Genomic DNA, 19308 nt, shown 5'->3' on the forward strand with positions numbered 1-19308 from the left:
GGAAGGAAAGTTATGACCAACCTAGATAGCATATTAAAAAGCAGAGACATTACTTTGCCATCCAAGGTCCGTCTAGTCAAGGCCATGGTTTTTCCAGTGGTCATGTCTGGATGTGAGAGTTGGACTGTGAAGAAAGCTGAGCGCCAAAGAATTGATGCTTTCAAACTGTGGTGTTGGAGAAGACTCTTGAGAGTCCCTTGGACTGCAAGGAGATCCAACCAGTCCATCCTAAAGGAGATCAGTCCTGAGTGTTCATTGGAAGGACTGATGTTGAAGCTGAAACTCCAATACTTTGGCCACCTCATGCGAAGAGTTGACTCATTGGAAAAGACCCTGATGCTGGGAAGGAGTGGGGGCAGGAGGAGAAGGGGACAACAGAGGATGAGTTGGCTGGATGGCATCACCGACTCAATGGACATGAGTTTGGTTAGACTCCGGGAGCTGGTGATGGACAGGGAGGCCTGGTGTGCTGTGATTCATGGGGTTGCAAAGAGTCGAAGACGACTGAGTAACTGAACTAAACTGCACTGATTAGGTGTATAATGGTATCTCACTGTTTTAATTTGTATTTTCCTAATGATACGTTATGCAGAAAATCTTCTTATATATGTATTTTCCATCTGTATGTCTTCTTTATGAGATGTGCCTGTTAAGTTCTTTGGATCATTCTTTGAGTTGTATATTGAGTTTTTTGAGTTCTTTGTATATCTTGGATAATAGTTCTTTACCAGATGTGTCTTTTGCAAATATTTGTTTCAAGTCTGCCTTGTCTTCTTCTGAGATTGTCTTTTGCAGAGTTAAGATATTTCATTTTGAAAATAAAATAAAATATTTTTAATAAATATTTTATTTTGAAAATAAAATATTTAAAAAATATTTAAAAATAAAATTTTATTTTAAAAATATTATAAAATAAAATATTTTATTTTAAAAATGTTTTAATGGATTGTGTCTGTTGTATCTGAAGAAATCATTGTCATGCTTAAGGTCATCTAGATTTTCTCATATGTTATTGTCTAGGTTTTTTTTTTTTTTTTTTAAGTTTTATAGTTTTAAGCCTCAAATCATTTTTGAGTTAATTGTTGTAAATGATATAAGGTTGTTTTTGATTTTTTTTTCTTCTGTATATGGTTATCTAGTTGTTTTAGCACCATTTGATAAAAGAAAAATACCTTTGCTACATTTTATTGTCTTCACATTTTTGTCAAAGATCAGTTGACTGTATTTATGAAGGTCTATTTCTGGGCTCTGTATTCTGTTTCACTGATTTGTCTCTTTCCATGTTGTCTTAATTACTCTAGCTTTATAGTAAGTCTTTAAGTAGTGTTAGCCTTCCAAATTCATTCTTCTCCTTCAATGTATTATTGACAATTCTGGGCCTCTTGCCTCTCCATATAAACTTTAGAATTGATCTTCAATATGTTTAAAGAGAATATTAGGAAAATAAAACACATCTGCAATTAGAGCATAGAGAGCCGATGTGAGTTCTGACCTAGGAAGTTAAAATCACTTGTTTTTTTTTTTTAAAATTTATTTATTTTAAAGAAGACAAAGATGAATGCTTTTAATGATAAGAGCTACAATTCACAAAGAATAGACATCATAAACCATTAGACACCTAGCAGCAAAGAAACAAAGATGCATAAAGCAAATATCAGAAGAAATGTAAGGGAAAAGAAAAATATATATAATCATAGTAAGACATACTAACATTTCTCTGAGAATATTTCATCAACTGCAGAAAAAATAAAAATCACACACAAAAGAAGAACTCTACTTTTTGAAATTGAGTAATGTTTATCTTTGTGCCAGTTATTCTAAATGTCCCATGGACATCTAATAACAACATATGAGATATAAAATTTTAAGTATATTTGTGTAGGATACAAGATTGTTGTTCAGTCACCAAGTCGTGTCTGACTCTTTGCGACCCCATGGACTGTAGCATGCCCGGCCTCCCTGTCCCCCACCATCTCCTGGAATTTGCCCAAGTTCATGTCCATTACATCTGTGATGCCATCCAACCATCTCATCCACTGTCGCCCTCTTCTCCTTTTGTTTTCAATCTTTCCCAGCATCAGGGCCTTTATATTAATCTTATATCCAAGACTCTGATGCTATGATATAAGATTAATGTAAATTAATTAAATATTAATCTATTATATTTAAATTATCAATGACACTTGTTTTAATTAGAATGATCTGCAGAAAGCAAAGAAGTCAATGGTTACTTCAGCTTACATGTGATTCTCCTCTGTGTTAGAATGCAGAGTAAGTCAGCCAACTCGACAGTTTCTCTGCTTTCCCTGCCCACTTGGAACCACAAATACTCTGTTCCTGGTCCCAGCAAGGACAGGTGAAGATGAGGCGAGAAGTCCAGCAGAGAATAGATCCTCAGTGTAACACTCATGTCCTCTTGGCAGAGAAGCTAAAAGGGGACAAAACAACATGACCCTGCACCTTAAATTTTGACTCCTCCCTTAGCTGTCACAGTGAAAGCACACTGATAAATGCGGGGAAACAAAAAAAGATGAAGCTCGGTCTGACCTCCTTTCTGTGTTGTTTTTCCGTTTGCCTGCGGGCTTTATTAAATGCGTAAGAAACAAGCAGGTCTTCGGAGGCTTGTAGCTGGAAAGCCGGAGAGCAGTGTCTAAAATCGGCACACTGCCTCTACATAGTCCTTTCTAGCTAAGGAAATGCTGGGGCAAGAGGCGAGGCAGGGTAGAAATAGGATATTCTTGAAGCTCTTCAACATTACAAAGACAGGGAACATAGGATAGTGGCCTGGGGTGGGGATTAGTCCGGGGATAAATACAATCTGATTCTGAGTATTTTTGTTCTTTTTTAAATAGATTTATTTTTATTAAATTTTTTTTTGGCTTATACTTGCTTTACAATGCCATATTAGTTTCTGCTGTAAGCAAAGTGAATCAGCTATATACATATACATATATCCCCTCTTTTTAAAAATTTTATTTTATTTTTAATTGGAGGGTAGTTACAATATTGTGATGATTTCTGCCATACAGCAACATGAATGAGTCATAGGTATACATATGTCCCCTCCCTCCCTTCCACCTCCCCCCCATCCCACCCCTCTAGATTGTCACAGAGCACACAGGCTTTGGGTTCCCTGCATCATACAGCAGATTTCCTCTGGCGGCTGTTTTACAGATGGTAATGTAAGTGTTTCAGTACTACTCTCTCAAGTCATCCCACTCTCTCCCTCCCCTACTGTGACCATAAGTCTGTTCTTTATGTCTGTGTCTCCTTTGCTGCCCTGCAAAAAAGTTCATCAGTATCATCTTTCTAGATTCCATTTATATGTGTGAATATATGATCTTTGTCTTTCTCCTGACTTACTTCACTCTGTATAATAGGCTCTAGGGTCATCCACCTCATTAGAACTAATTCAAATGCATCTCAGCATTTTTATAGCTGAGTAATATTCCATTGTTTACATGTCCCGCAATTTCTTTATGCGTTCTTCTGTTGATAGACATCTAGGTTGCTTCCATCTCCTAGCTCTTGTAAACAGTGCTGCAGTGAACAGTGGGGCACGTGTTTCTCTTTCAGTTATGGTTTCCTTAGAGTATATTCTCAGTTAGCACACAGAGCACTGAGTAGAGTTCCCCAGGCTGAAAGGCAGGTTCTCATTAGTTGTCTCTTTTATGCATAGTAGTGTGTGTATGTCAATCCCAATCTCCAAGCTCACCCCACCACCTCTTCCCCCTCTTGATATCCATATGTTTGTTCTCTGTCTGTGTCTCTCTTTCTGCTTGTAAATAAGAACATCTGTACTAATTTTTTCAGGTTCTGCATGTGATTCTGAGTTCTTCTGTAGGGATTAAATTTTCTACAATGCCCTTCACAGATTTCACAGATCCTTAAATTAATTTTTATATATACACTTTATGTTCTCCATTCTCACCCTAGACCCTGTGCCAGGCACTTGGGATACTATGAAAACTAATAAACTGTGTAGGAGATGAGAGAGATTTTAAACGAATGCATATAACATCACTTGAACAATTCTGGTGGGGATGAGAGTACAGTTTGGACATGATGATAGTGAACTGTTTTTATTCTTTCCTACTTCATTTGATACAAATAGAAGTTTTCACTATTTTGTGACTTCAGAACGCATCAGTTTATCAAGCTCTGCTTTATGTTTGCATATGTCCTCTTTAGCTCTGAAGTCAAATTTCCTGGGTTTCAGGCCCGGCTCCTTTGCATTGCTCATAGTTAATGTTTGTTTTACTAGCTGCTAATGATGTGGCTCAGTCATGTCCGACTCTGTGACACCATGGACTGCAGCCCGCCAGGCTCTTCTGTCTATGGGATTTTCCAAGAAAGGTACTGGAGTGGGTTGCCATTTTCCTTCTCCAGGGGATCTTCCTGACCCAGGGAATGAACCCGGTTCTCCTGCATTGCAGGCAGATTCTTTACCGACTGAGCTACAGGGGAAGCAATAATGATATACTATAATTAATTTGTCATCTTATTAATTGCCTCATAAATTAAGTATATAGATCAGAGTGAACAAAAGTAAAAAAGAGCTTTGATTGCATGGAAGACTGAGATAATAAGTGTACCAAAAAAGCAAAAATATATAGATAATAATGGGGGTTATCATTTGAATATTTTATAGTTATGTTTATTTTTGGCTGTAGTAGGTCTTCATTGCTGTGTGGGCTTTCTCTGACTTCAGAGAGCGGTCTGCTCTCTAGTTGCAGTGTGCAGACTTATCACTGCAGTGGCTTCTCTCGTCATGGCACATGAGCTCTAGGTGCGTGGGCTTCAGGAGCTATGGCATTTGGACTCAGTGGTCGTGCCTCCTCGGATCTAGAATACAGACTCAATAGTTGTGGCACACAGGCTCAGTTGCTGCTCAGTATATGCTCAGTTCCTCAGCAGTTGCTGATGGGCAACTGATGTGGGATCCTCCCAGATCAGCAATGGAACCTGTGTCTCCTTCATCGGCAGGTGTATTCTTTACCAGCGAACCACCAGGGAGAAGCCCTCGTTTGAATTTTTAAAATTAGCTGTGATGTTAGATTTCCTGTGAATTCAATGATTACTGACAGTGAATAAAATTTCAGGTTTTTGTGAAAAAAAAAAAATCAGTGTAAATGCTTCTACTCCACACTCAGTTTAGCCAATATTGACAGACAGTTCTAAACTGCTAAGTATATTAGACAAGATGCCATCATTTGCAAGTGATAGAAGTGGAACTTGGATTAGGTTCCTGTAAGTTTGTATAGGGGAGAACTGACGTGGAGGATAAGAGGAACTAATCAGCAACTCCCCCCACCCCAACTGCTCTCTCTCCTTTCTCTGCTGATCTCTGAACTTTAGCTTTTTTAAATCTCTTCTGCTGTAGATAAGTGTTCATCCAGCAAAATATATGGCTTCATGTTCTCATCTGTTTAGGGAGAATTTCCTTATTCCCAGCTTGATTTTGAAAATTTCTGGGCAGAGTTGGATTGGCTTTGCTTAGGCCACATGCCCACACATTGGACCAATAACTGATGAGGGAAGGAGGAATACACTGTGACCTTATCAGTCTCAACCAGCACCCTCCCCTGTAACTAGTTTGAGTGCATTACTAGAAATAGTTGTGAGGAATAGAATTGGGGCACAGTTTTGGAAATTTTGCCTGTCAGTCATCCCAATTTATGTCTACTTCATGGGAGTTAGAAAGTATTTTTCATAGTATATGAAATTCAATTACATGTATCTTGTCATGTATCTGATGCTTGATTTATATCAAAGATATTCTTCAGACTATAATGAATGTTGAAAATTTTACTCTAAACTCATGTTTTAGTGGTATGATATTGGACTTCACCATTTCTTAAACATATATCCTAGTTCAGTTTCCCACAATATCTTATTAGTTCCTTAACTCTAGCCAGGAAATTCTACCAACTTCAAAAGGAATCATAAATATTATTAATATTTTTAAAATGTGTGTTTTATTGCTAAGAATAAGACCCTGAGGAAAGAAAGGAAAATGCAGTGCCATTTATCTTTATAATTTCATATGTAAGATAGGCACAGAAGTGTTCTGTATATGGGACAGGTGTAAAGCATAGTTTACTGGGTGGTGTGTAGTTCGATTTCAGTGGGTCTATATTCCTTTCCTCTCTATCTTCCCTTTCCTCTGATGGAGGCTAAGGCATTTATGACCCAGTTTGCATGCAGAGCTTGTATTCACCAGAACAGGTGTTTTTCTCTAGTGTTATACCATGCAATTATTATAGAAGAGTACTAAAGATTCTCAGACACAGAAAACTCAGAAATATTTTTTTTTTTCTTGGTGAAGAGCCTTTTCACATTTGTATACCGTTTTTACTCCTCCCAAATCTCCCTACACCTTGAACGGTCTCCCTCTTAATTGGAAAATAGTAGATCTCCAATTTACTCAAACATTTTCTACAGGTATAATATTCATAAAAATTCATACAGGTTAGATGCATACTATTCAAATGTTTAGGGCATGACTACCTGATGTACAGTACAGTCTGATGAAAATTAAACTGTTTGAGTTTATACATGCCAACATTATAAGAAACATTTGGCTGATGAGGAGCTATCTATCTTTAAACCAATTATGATTTTGTTTTACAACCACTCTTTACTATCATCTTTTAACTCAAGGATGAGGCTTTTAAATTTCAATTAAAAATCAAGACTCCTCTGTTTCCAGTGAAATGCTCAATTCAGATAAAATTCATTAAGTAGCTACTGTAAGTGGTACTCTGCACTGATAGAATTAGATTGAATGCAGAATAACTCTGTTACCCTAATATCATTATTATTGTGAGACCAGTGGAAGATTCAGACTATTGAGGCAAATGTCTCCACAGAAAATGCGGTTGAACTGCAATTTTTATCAATATAATTTTAGATTTTTGTTAATTTTATGACTAAGCTGAAAAATACAGAAAGGAAGTGACATATGGGGTTTACATAAGGTTTTTTTTTTTTTTAATTATTGGAATATAGTTGATAGACAATTCACAGTTTTCCAGGGTTATACTCCATGAGTAAGTAGAGTGTAACTATAGTTATTATAAAATATTGACTGTATTCCTGTGTTATACAATATATCCTTATAGTTTATTTTATACCTATTAGTTTGTACCTCTTAATTCCCTACCTCTACATTGATACTTCCCTGTTCCCACTCCCTACTGATAACCACTAGTTTGTTCTCTGTGAATCTGCTGCTTTTTTGCTAAAGTCATACTGAATGGATAAAGATAGTGTTATACACTAACACACATATGCTCATACACACACACACACACACACACACAGACAATAGAATACTAATCAGTCATGGAAAAGAATGAAATTTTGCCATTTGCAGCAACATAGGTGGACTTGAAGGTTATTATGTTAAGTAAAATAAATCAGACACAGAAGACAAATACTGTATGATGTTACTTATATGTGGAATCTAAAAGATTACCTAAGTTTTGAATCCCTAACTTTTCCCAGTCTTCCCTGTGGCCTATATCATATATAAGTAGAAGAATGCTATTTAATGTGATTGATGGAGATTTAAAAATAACTCTTTTCTCTCTTTTTAGAGCTGTGAAATACTGTGGCTTGCTGGTTGAAAGCAGATGGATTTAAATAATTTTTTTCTGAGCTTGGAATTCAGTGAGGAGATACATTCTCCTTTTGTTTTGCTAAACAGTACATTTAGGATATGAATCTCATGTTGTGAAAATGTTCCTAAATGTGGGTGGAAAAATTCCCAGACCCAGTTACACAAACATTAAACAAAGTAGTTGCTCATTAAAACAACAACATTAACAATAAAAGTAGAATGAATCATTCTGCCAGGATAATTAACTGTTGATTATATTTCAGTGTTAAAGTTATTTCTTGGAATGAATTTAGATTTCTTTTTTTCTTTGTGTGCATTTTTAACTGTTAACCCAAAGCTTTTATGTATAGTAGGAGAGGAAAAATGGTGTTTAAAATAAAATTACACTTAAAGGGCATCAATTGGGCAAAAACAACTTAATTGCAGGCTTCTCCAGGGCAAGGAGAATGAACAATGCATCTTTGTAACGTTTGTCAGAACTGTTAGTATATGTCTTTCTCATGATGGATATTCAGAAAAGAATGATAAATGAGTGAATACGTACATGCATGTATTAAATAAAAATTAACAGAGAAATTGAAGCTGGTTTAAATATTGAATTGCTTAAAAATAAGAATGTGGAAAGAATCTCAAGGCCCATCAACAGATGAATGGATAAAGAACACGTGGTATAGGGGCTTCCCTGGTGGCTCAGTGGTAAAGAATACACCTGTCAATGCGGGAGACGGGGGTTCAACCCATGTTCTGGGAAGATCCCACATGCTGTGAAACTACTAAGCCTGTGTACCACAACTATTGACCTGTGCTCTAGATCTCAGAAACTGAAACTACTGAGCCCATGTGCTGCAACTACTGAAACCTGTGCCCCACAGAGCCTGTGCTCCACGACAAGTGAAGCCACCACAATAAGAAGACCACATTCCACAACCAGAGAGTAGCCCTGTATCGCTGCAACTAGAGAAAACCCACATGTAGCAAGGAAGACTCATACAGCAATAAATAAATAAATAGTCTTTCAAGGAAGGGGCTTTAGTCAGTTGTGTCAAATGCTGTTGATAGCCAAGTTAGATGAGTACAGAGACGTGATCATTGGATTTAGCAACATGGAGGTTGTTAGAAGCTTAAAAAAATGTTATTTACATGCACAATGGAATATTACGCAGCCATAAAAGAGAAGGTGTGTGCACAGTCAGTTGTTTAGCTGGTCTGACTCTTTGTGATCCCATGGACTGTAGCCTGCCAGGCTCCTCTGTCCATGGGATTTCCAGGCAAGAATATTGGAGTGGGTTGCCATTTCCTTCTGGAGGGGATCTTCCTGACCCAGAGATTGAACCCTTGTCTCCTGCTTGGCAGGCGGATTGTTTACCACGAAGCCGCGTGAAAAACCCATTCCACTTATAGAAGTCATCTAAAATAGCCCAACACGTAGAAGTAGAGAGTAGAATGGTGTTTCCAGGGGCTGGAGGAACAAGAAAATGAAATTTTTTGTTCAGTGGGTATTAAGTTAAGTTAGATGAACAAGTTCTAGAGATCTGCCCTACAACGTTGTGCGTATAGTTAACAATATAGTATTGTGCATGTTAAAATTTGTTAAGAGGATAGATCTCTTGATGTGTTTTTGCCAAAATTAAATAAAAATGAGAAGAGCAATATAGAAATTTCCGTGGATCTGAGCTCATAGTTGATCTCAGAACAGCTTAATGGATGCCAAGAATTAAACCTACCAGAGCTCTGTAGGTCATAAACACCCAGAAAATGAAGCCGTCTGAAGTTCTCATTCACAGTTAACTCTACATTCCTCATGTAAATGCTCATGTGGATCCATTCCCCAACGGGTGTTCACAGGACACTTTCCTCCAAGATAATGACGAGAGCAATGTGGAAAGGGTTCCCTGCTTTCTAAGTTTAAAGACAGTGACCTAAATGCAGATAAACACAAAAGTACAGATTTCTTTATTACAGACTTCTAAAAAGTTCTAATACACTAACATGAAATATGAATCTCAGAGAGGGGCTAGAGATAAAATCTCTTTCCATATTACTTGAACATAGAATGTTTTGTCTGTGATGTCTATTTGTTTATGGTAGAATTGTTTTGTGATGCATTACTTTGCCAACAAAGATCCATCTAGACAAAGCTATGGTTTTTCCAGTAGTCATGTATGGATGTGAGAGTTGGAGTATAAAGAAAGCTGAGCACCAAAGAATTGATGCTTTTGAACTGCGGTGTTGGAGAAGACTCTTGAGCGTCTCTTGGACTGCAAGGAGATCCAACCAGTCCATCCTAAAGGAAATCAGTCCTGAGTGTTCATTGGAAGGACTGATGCTGAAGCTGAAAGTCCAATACTTTGGTCACCTGATGCAAAGAACTGACTCATTGGAAAAGACCCTGATGCTGGGAAAGATTGAAGGTAGGAGGAGAAGGGGACAACAGAGGATGAGATGGTTGGATGGCATCACCAACTCAGTGGACATGAGTTTGAGTAAGCTCCAGGAGTTGGTGATGGACAAGGAAGCCTGGCATGCTGCAGTCCACGGGGTCGCAAAGAGTCAGAAATGACCAAGTGACTGAACTGAGCTGTGATGCATCTACTAATATCTCCTAAAATTAGATTTATGCAGAATATAAACAACTGGTCTAGAATTTGGTTGAGAAACACTGGTCTAGAGAATTAGTGATAAATTTAGCCATTTGGCAAATTCATCCATCTTTGCAAATGTCAGCAGGGTTAATTTATCTATTTGATATGTGAAATAACCAATGTAGTGAAAGAGGTTACAGTCGGCAGAATCATGGTGATGATGATGATTAAAGACAGACTTAATTGAATACTTGCCCTATGCTTTAGTTCAGTTCAGCCACTCGGTTGTGTCTTCAAGGTTGGATCTCCTTGCAGTCCAAGGAACTCTCAAGAGTCTTCTCCGACATCACAGTTCAAAAGCATCAATTCTTTTTTCTTTTTTCAATTGAAGTATAATTGTTTTACAATGTTGTATTAGTTTCTGCTGTATAACAAAGTGAATCAGCTATGTGTATACATATATCCCCTCCCTTTTGAACTTCCCTCCCACCCCCCCATCCCACCCCTCTTGGTCGTCAGTAAACTCATACTTTCATAATAATCTCAAAAATGACTTCTTTAGCTGGATTGTTCAGCCAGTATGCAATCAGTGATGACACATTGTATTTGGTTTATAATATCTCTTTTAAAATTTTGAACTTGAACACTCTCCAACTTTGTTCTCTTCCCTATTCCGGCTTCCCTCCTGGACACCGCCCTTGACCCGCTGCCTGCCATACTGACTTCTTGAAGAATTCAAGCCTACTATCCTTTAGAGATGTCCCACTTTCTGGATTTAATTATTTCCTTTTATCTCTTTATCTTTTTTTTGCTTTTCCTGTAAATGTAAATTGGATCTAATTCAGATAAAATTTTTTTTTGAGCAGGATTGCTTTAGGCAAGACTATTTATTTCATGATGCATCATATTAGGAGGCATTTAACACATAGTTTTCCTGCTAATTAACAGTGATTATATGATTGGTCAGTGGGTTCAGGTAGTGAAAGCTAGATTCCTCCATTATAAACTCTCATTTGCCACTTTGTGTCTGAAAAGATTATGGTTGATACTTGACATCTTGTGAGTATGCAATTTTCCAATAACTTTTTATTTATTTCTTTAAACATTCATCAGTGCTTTTTCCTGATTTATTTTATTAGACATTTATTTTCTAATTCTTTAGTTTTCTAAGTATTTAATTCTTTCTACATTTACTAATTATAATTCTTCTGTAAGGAAGCGCTGTTTCTCAAAACACTATAGCTGTTTGGTTACCCTGAATTCTTGTAGCCATTATAAAGGTAGGATAAACAATTGTTTCCATTTATGCATAAGTGTTTAGAGAATGATTGATAGCAAATGAGGATTTTTTATGAGTTTGTTTTGGCTTCTCTTTTTAAGTATAATTATAGAATGAAGAACTTTAATATATTAATATGTTCAATAAGTTACAGTTTTCTTAATATACAAATTGTCTCCATTGAATTGTCTCCTTCCAGGTATCAGCTTTATCCTTTTAATATAGTCCAATTAGTCTCTGAAAATTTTCTTGCTTTCAAACAAAAGATGTTCCCGGTACATTTAGGACCTTCCCTTCTTTAGACTTGGAAATAACTGTTTTTCCAAGGAGCTCAAATTCTACTAATAAGAATGGTGTTTAGAAACCAAATTCCAGTCCCAGAATGACATTCACTTTAGGTTCTTTTAATGAACCAAGTTAAATGTGTATAAATAAATTTATATATCATATATAGATATATATGTGAAAAAATCATAAAATCATATTAATTTTAAGTTTTTACTCAATTTCTTTGATTTTTACACTTGTGTCTCTGTCTCCACTTTCTCTTTATTTTGAAAATCCATGATTTCTAACCATGTTAATATAATCATTGATCCACATTTTCCTACCATGTCTGTAAAACATTTCTAGATTACACTTAAAAAGTACTAAATGAATTTTATCTTTTTGTAAAATTTTTTGGTCCTTAGTATATATCTGACTTTATACATTCATTTTAAGGATTGCATTCTGAAGAGACCCAAAATTATTTTTCTGTGTTATTAGGATATTTTTGTTATTGATTATTTTGATTCTTTTGTTAATATATAAAATATTTTCATAGCTCAAGAGCAAACTCTGCAAGAAATGGGACTCTCAGACAATTCTCATTTCCTTCTCTGTTGCCATCATGCCAACTCTCACACTTCCTACAGGTAACATGTTTTATTATTTTTTTTATTTATCTTTTCATTGATTCTTTTCCCAGCACAAGTCTATATACGTACATATTATTTCTTTTATTTTCCTAGACAAACTGCAGCCTAACAAATAATCTTCTTTATGGGCAGAATTCGTATTATACTTTTGCAGATTTACCTTTAGTACAGATTCCTAGAAATGGTATTGCTGGTCAAAGGGTAAATGCATACGTAATTTTGTTAGATAGCACCAGATTTCCTTTCTTAGGGAAGATTTATACTTCTACCAGCTGTGTCTGAGCATGATCCTTGTATCAATTTGTGCCTCATAAAATACTACTCAGTTTAATTTAAGACAACCACCATTTAATTTAATTAGTTTGTAATCATGCAGGTGAGTAATTTAGGTGAGGCACAACTAAATAGATCTTCTGTTTTCTTGGATGGGCTCTGTCATGTTTCTAAGTCAACTACAGATCAGCTTTTGAGACTGGTTGGCTCTTGTTTGGGTTGAAGGGAGGTGACCAAATCAAGTATCTCTCATCATCTAGAAAGTTAACTCAGGCATGTTCACATGGTGGCTGGGCAGAGGACAAAGAGAGCAGGTGAAAGCATGAAGTCTGCTTGAAGCTTAGGATGAGCCTGACCTGATGGTTCATCTCCTATACTCAGTTTGTCAGACTCAGTGGCACAAGGGCAGCCCAGATTAGGGGAAAGGACATAGGGAGAAGAGTCATTGTGGATGGTTTTACAGTCCACCGCATTTTTCACAGACATGCCAATGCACTGTATTGTTATGATTATGGATTTCTGCCACTCTTTTTGTAAGAACAGGCATTTTAGTGGATTTTAATTTGCATTTCTATTGTTGCTAATGAAGTGGAACATCTTTTTCTATGTACAGTCTTTTCATATCTCTCACCCCTTTTTGAAAATCAGGTTGTTATTCTTTCCTGATCTTTAGGAGGATTTTTTATATGTTGGAAATTAATTATTTATCTATGCTATAAACTTCCTGGGTTGTTATATATTTTTCACCTTTATTAGTGATATTCTATTTTCTGTGCTAAAGTTTAAGTATTTATATAGCTTATCATTACTTCCTTTATGGCTTCTGGATTTTTGATTCATAGTTAAATAGATTTTCTCTATCCTCAGATTTTAATGTGGTTTATCATGTTTCTTTCTAGGTCTATTAATTTTAGAACCAGCTTATATCCCAAAGCTAACAGCTGTGCTAGAGTTTCTTATAACTCCATAAAATAGTGAGGTATTTCAAGCTCATTCTCTGAAGGCAACTTCTTGTTGGAGAAGGTGCAGTGTAATTTTTTTCTGCAAGTTGCTGAGAGGAAGAAAGGCAGAGAGGCAAATAGTAGAGTAACCTTGATCCAAAACACACATTTCCTTCTGAAAGCTTCCTTGCAGTGTTTGTTATTTGAGATCCAGAGCATCAGTTCCCCTAGAAACAATGGCAAAAATGATGATGTGGTTTTTCTTGCATCTCACCAACTTTATTTTACCTGCCTCATAGAGTGAACCACACTGTGCTTTGAGCTCTATTACCTGTTCCCATTCCCATCTCTGGACCTGAAGAAGCAGGGGGAAGATATACCATTAACAGTGCCTTGTGAGAACTAGAGTGTGGACTATAGGCCACCCAAAGAATTGAGGTCGTAAAGAGGTATGGCCACTGCTATAATGCAGTGCTGGAGCAAGAGAAGAACATGGGAGAAGAAGTGGCTCAGTCCCTTCCTCTGATATTGTCAAGCCCAAGTGGAATTGAGAGGGCAAAAATCCCAGGTGATTGTGTCCATAAAGGTCAGGGCCTATGGCATAGAGAAAGGAAGAAGGCTGGGTACAAACAGAGAATTCCCATACAGTTAGAGACTGCAGCAGTCAGGGTGAGAATTTCAGTGTACCAGGATCTATATACCATTATAAATGCTAGGATATTTCATGGTTTGAATTGGCTCCTTAATCTTTACTTCTAGGCTAGGAAGTTCTCCAGGCCATCTGTGTATTCTTATTGCTTAATTCAGTGTTTAAAACATGAAGTGTTTAAAACATGGGAAAGATTGAGGGCAGGAGGAGTAGGGGGAGACAGAGGATGAGATGGTTGGATGGCATCATCGACTCAATGGGCATGAGTTTGAGCAAACTCCAGGAGATAGTGAAGGACAAGGAAGCCTGGCATGCCGCATCTGTAGGGTCATAAAGAATGGACATAACTGAGCGACTGAACAATAACAGAAAACATGAAGGAAGCACAAAACACACATAATAAGAGTGAGCAGTAATGGACTGAACATCAGTTTTCCTCCCCACTGTTTCTCCTTTCCTGTGTTCAACTGCTGGCTCCCACTTATTAGTTCTGTGAACTTGGCTATATTTCTTTTTTCTTTCTTTAAAATTTTTATTGAACTCACATAGTTGACTCACAACGCTGTGTTAGTTTCAGGTGTACAGTGATGTGATTCAGTTATACATATGCATATATTCATTCTGCTTCAGATTCTTTTCCCATATGGGTTATTACAGGATATTGAGTAGAGTTCCCTGTGCTACAGAGTAGTTCCTTATTAGTTATCTATTTTATATATAGTAGTGTATATTTATTAACCCTAATCTCCTAATTTATCACTTGCCCTCACGTTTCCCCTCTTTAACCATAAGTTTGATTTTTTGAGAGCTGTGGGCTTGTTTCTGTTTTGTAAATAAGTTCATTTGTATAATTTTTGCTAGATTCCACATATATATATGATATCATATGTCTTTTTCTTACCTCATTTAGTATGATAATCTGTAGTTCATCCATGTTGCTGCAAATAATATTTTGTTCTTTTTATGGCTGAGTGATATTCCACTGTATATATGTACCACATCTTCATCCATTCCTCAATCAATGGACATTTAGGTTGCTTACATGTCCTGGCAATTGTAAATGGTACTGCAGTTCTTAAACTCTCTAAGTCACAGTTGCTTTGTCTGTAGAACAGAGCTACTAAAAGAACTTAAATGTCCTCTAAGCATTCTTGTGAGAGTTAAATGAGGTAATTCATGTGAAGTTCCTGTTACCTAAGTGTGAAAATGATAGCTGAAAAATGCATCAATGACCTAAATATCAGAGCTAAAGCCATAATACTTTGGCCACCTGATGCAAAGAACTGACTCATTGGAAAAGACCCTGATGCTGGGAAGATTGAAGGCAGGAGGAGAAGGGGACGACAGAGGATGAGATGGTTGGATGGCATCACTGACTTGATAGATGTGAGTTTGAGTAAGCTCCGGGAGCTGGTGATGAACAGGGAGGCCTGGAATGCTGCAGTCCATGGGGTCACAAAGCATCAGACACAGCTGAGCGGCTGAACTGAACTGAAAGCCACAATAAGAATGTTAAAAGAAGAAAAGATAGGGATAAATTGTGGTGAACTTTCACTTGGTAACAAATTTTTACATATATCATGAAAAGCATGAGGAACAAAAAATTTGGGGCTTACTCGAATCAGAACATCATAAATGTGAGAATGATACATAAAATATTATGAAACGTATTTAAAATAGTGATATTAGTCTTTATCAATTTTTTTAAAAAATTTGCAACAAAGGACGTTATAAAGAAACTAAAAAGACAACCATCCTACAGAATGGGAGAAAGCATTTGCAAATCCTATAAGTTTCTAGAATCCAAGCTATGTAAATAACACTTAAAATTCAGCAACAAAAGAGAAACAATTAAAATAGACAAGGACTTGAATAGATATTTCCTCAAAGAAAATATACAAATAGTGAACACATGAAAAGATGTTTAACATCATTAATCATTAGGGAAATACAAATCAAAACCACAATGAGGCACCACTTTACACTCACTAGAACAGCTATAATACAAACACACATACACACAACAGGAAATAACAAGTGTTGGTTGAGCATATAGAGAAATTGGAACATTCATACATTGTTAATGGAGTTGTAAAATGGTTCATCCATTATGGAAAACAGTTAGGTAGTTGTTCAAAAAGTTAAGCATAGAGTTGCCAGATAACTCAGGAATCCCATTCTACTTTAAAAGAATAGAAAAAAAGGTGTTCAAACAAGCACATATTCACACATGTTCACAGTAGCAACATTCGCAACAGTCAAAAGGTGTAAACCGTTCTGATGTTCATAAGTGATGAATGAAGAGACAAATCGTGGTGAATCCACAGAGTAGAATATTATTCAGCCATAAAAATGGATGAAGTACTGATGCATGCTACAACATAGGTAAAGCTTAAAAACATGCTAACTGAAAAAAGTCAGACATTAAAGGTCACATATTGTTCCTTCCATTGTAATGAAATATCTAGAATAGGTAAATCCAAAGAGAACACAAATTGGTGGTTGCCAGGGGTTGAGAGGAGTGGAGAACGGGATCAATGGCTCAGTGAGCCCAGAATTCCTTTAGGGGTGATGAAAATGTTTTAGAACTAGATAGGGGTGGTAGTTGTACAACATTGCAAATGTACTAAATGCCACTGATTGTTCACTTTAAAATGGTCAATTTTATCCTATGTGAATTTCACCTCAATTAGAAAATAAAGAATAAAAGACAGTAGGAAGGAAGTGGGTGGCAATATTGGGGGAAAATATTGACCATGACTTAATAATAAGTATATAAGGGTTCATGTACTATTCTCTAGTTTGTATATGCCAGAAGTTTTGCATAGAAGTTAAATGAAAGTCAGAATAAGAATTAATACTGCACCTGATACAGTTTTTCATATTTTAATCAGCCCATTGCAGAACAAATTGGAATCTCAGAGCTTTCCTTCTGTTTTATATTTTTGCCTCAAGTATATAGCTTTTGTAGATTTTGTAAAATGGATTAACCACACCCACCCTTCAAGCAGTTTATCTTATCTTAATTCATCTAATACCAAATAATTGTCCCACTCTCAAAAAATATATTATGTCATTTTCTTTTCTTCTCACACTTCCTGAGGTAAGGCTCTGCATCTGGGTTTCCAAGCAATCCTGAAAAACATGAAAATATTTGCAACATTTGTGTTTTTGTATTATTAATATATACCTTTTGAGTGAAGCAGGGCTTGATAGCTTCTATCAGATTCTCAAAGGGGTCTGTTAGTACCATGTAGAAGCATAAATATGTCAGCAGAGAAAGAGGAATTAAACATAGATGGAGAATTAAGGTACACATGTAAATAACAGAAAACCCATTAAACTTTATTAATTTATCAAGGAACATCTTGGTGGATATAACTAACTAACAGGGTGATTCAGTCTCAGGGATGGATTCGCCTAGGGACTCAAACATTGTCATTGGGACTGGCTCTTTATCCCAATCTCTCGGCTCTCATTTGCTTTGCTCTCTTGTCAAGCTTGGGCTTTCCTCGTAGCTCAGGCTGTAAAGAATCTGCCTGCAATGCAGGAGACCTGGGCTCGATTCCTGGGTTGGGAAGATCCCTCGGAGAAGGAAATGGCCACCCCCTCCAGTATTCTTGCCTGGAGAATCCCATGGACAGAGGAGCCTGGCAGGCTGCAGTCCATGGGGTCACAGAAGTCGGACACGACTTAACAAACTATACCACCACTACCACTTCTCAAGCTTTCTCATGTGTGGATATTAAAGCAATCACACATTCCCTCTTGACACAGGCAGTGGGAAAACATTCACCTACAACACAAGGATAAGAGTGGAAAAAAATGTGGATCCTTGAAAGAAAGCTGGTATATTAGCATCTTATTACCAAAAGAAAAGGAAATGGATGCCAGGAGAGTAAACATAATACATGTTAGCTGGAAGTACCAATGGTGAGTCTTCATATGGACGTGAGAGTAGACTCAGGTCTTCCTATGCTGCCTGATATCTAGAATTTTCTCTGATTGGGAATACTTGCAATTAGAAGCAGAAATGCCCTCTGAGTGGACAGCAAAGTGAAAATTGGAGTTCAGGCAAAAGCCAGCAGTGTTAGCATCACTGAAGGAAGCAAGAAGAAAGGCAGATTGTTCTGGCCAACAATCTTGACCTGGCCAGCAAAGGGAGAAGTACTGACAGCAAATCAGAAGGAGTCCAAGCTTAGCAACAACTCACAAAAGAAATGAAGAGGGAGATCTGAATTTAGAAACAGGTGAGAAGGGAGTCTCATGACATAGTCCTTCAGTGAACATAATTGTGATAATAAAAATAAGTACCATTTATTAAGCATTTCCTGTATGCCAGGCCACTCCCCTTGTGTATATTATCTGCACTGCAGACTCCTGTGAGGTAGATATTATTATTCCCATTTAATCTGTGAAGAGATTAAGTCTCTCATCATGTTTGCCTCAGGCCATGCTGTGTGATTACTAAGTGCACACTCGTTGTTGCTTGCTTGGCAGAATGGCTTCTTGAGACCAAAAAATGCACTGTACTGACAACTGGTTGCTTAGGGCTCTGAGTCCTGCCTTTATAAAACATCAGGGAGTATTACACATGCTAGAACTGAAAATCTGCTGTGTAAGTGCTGTGCTAAGAGCTTCAGGAACATCACCTCATTTTATCTTTGCAAGAACTCTATCCTCATATAACCAATAAGGAAACAAAGTGTGATTTCCTAAAGTCACACTGGGAATCCAGGAAATCTGATCCAAGAGCTGGTTGGTCATCACTCTTTTGATCAAAAGATCATTTGAAACAAAAGTTTTGGATAATTCTCATCTCAGTGAAATTTCAGGGCCTGAATTCATCTTTGCCACCAAGGACATCTTTGTATAGTGGTCTCTTTCCATCAAGCATGCATATTATCAGGGATCGAAGTTGTAGAAAGAAATACTATAAAATATTTTTTAACTTGGAGAAAAGTGATCAGAGTTATTCTGGTTTTTATTTTGCCCTGAAGTTTTCACTGGTTTTTCTTTATTAGGTTTGTCCCCTGATGC

At 36.9% G+C, this 19308-nt stretch overlaps 1 protein-coding gene across 7 annotated transcripts in view; it reads left to right on the plus strand.

The window, feature by feature from the left end:
• LOC145511529 (uncharacterized) overlaps positions 1 to 19308 on the plus strand; it is a 636615-nt gene that overhangs the window by 95182 nt on the left and 522125 nt on the right. For 3 of the 7 annotated variants that reach the window (XR_014057916.1, XR_014057917.1, XR_014057921.1), the window contains exon 1: positions 9737 to 10035. The exons of the other annotated variants lie outside the window; for them this stretch is intronic. The gene's annotated coding sequence lies outside the window, so the exon portion shown is untranslated. Of the gene's footprint in view, positions 1 to 9736; positions 10036 to 19308 lie in introns of those variants that run through there. 7 annotated transcript variants of the gene reach the window in all.

The sequence above is a fragment of the Giraffa tippelskirchi genome, chromosome 6 (genome assembly GCF_054371585.1).
Source record: "Giraffa tippelskirchi isolate mGirTip1 chromosome 6, T2T-mGirTip1v1.2.pri, whole genome shotgun sequence".
Lineage (NCBI taxonomy): Eukaryota > Metazoa > Chordata > Mammalia > Artiodactyla > Giraffidae > Giraffa > Giraffa tippelskirchi.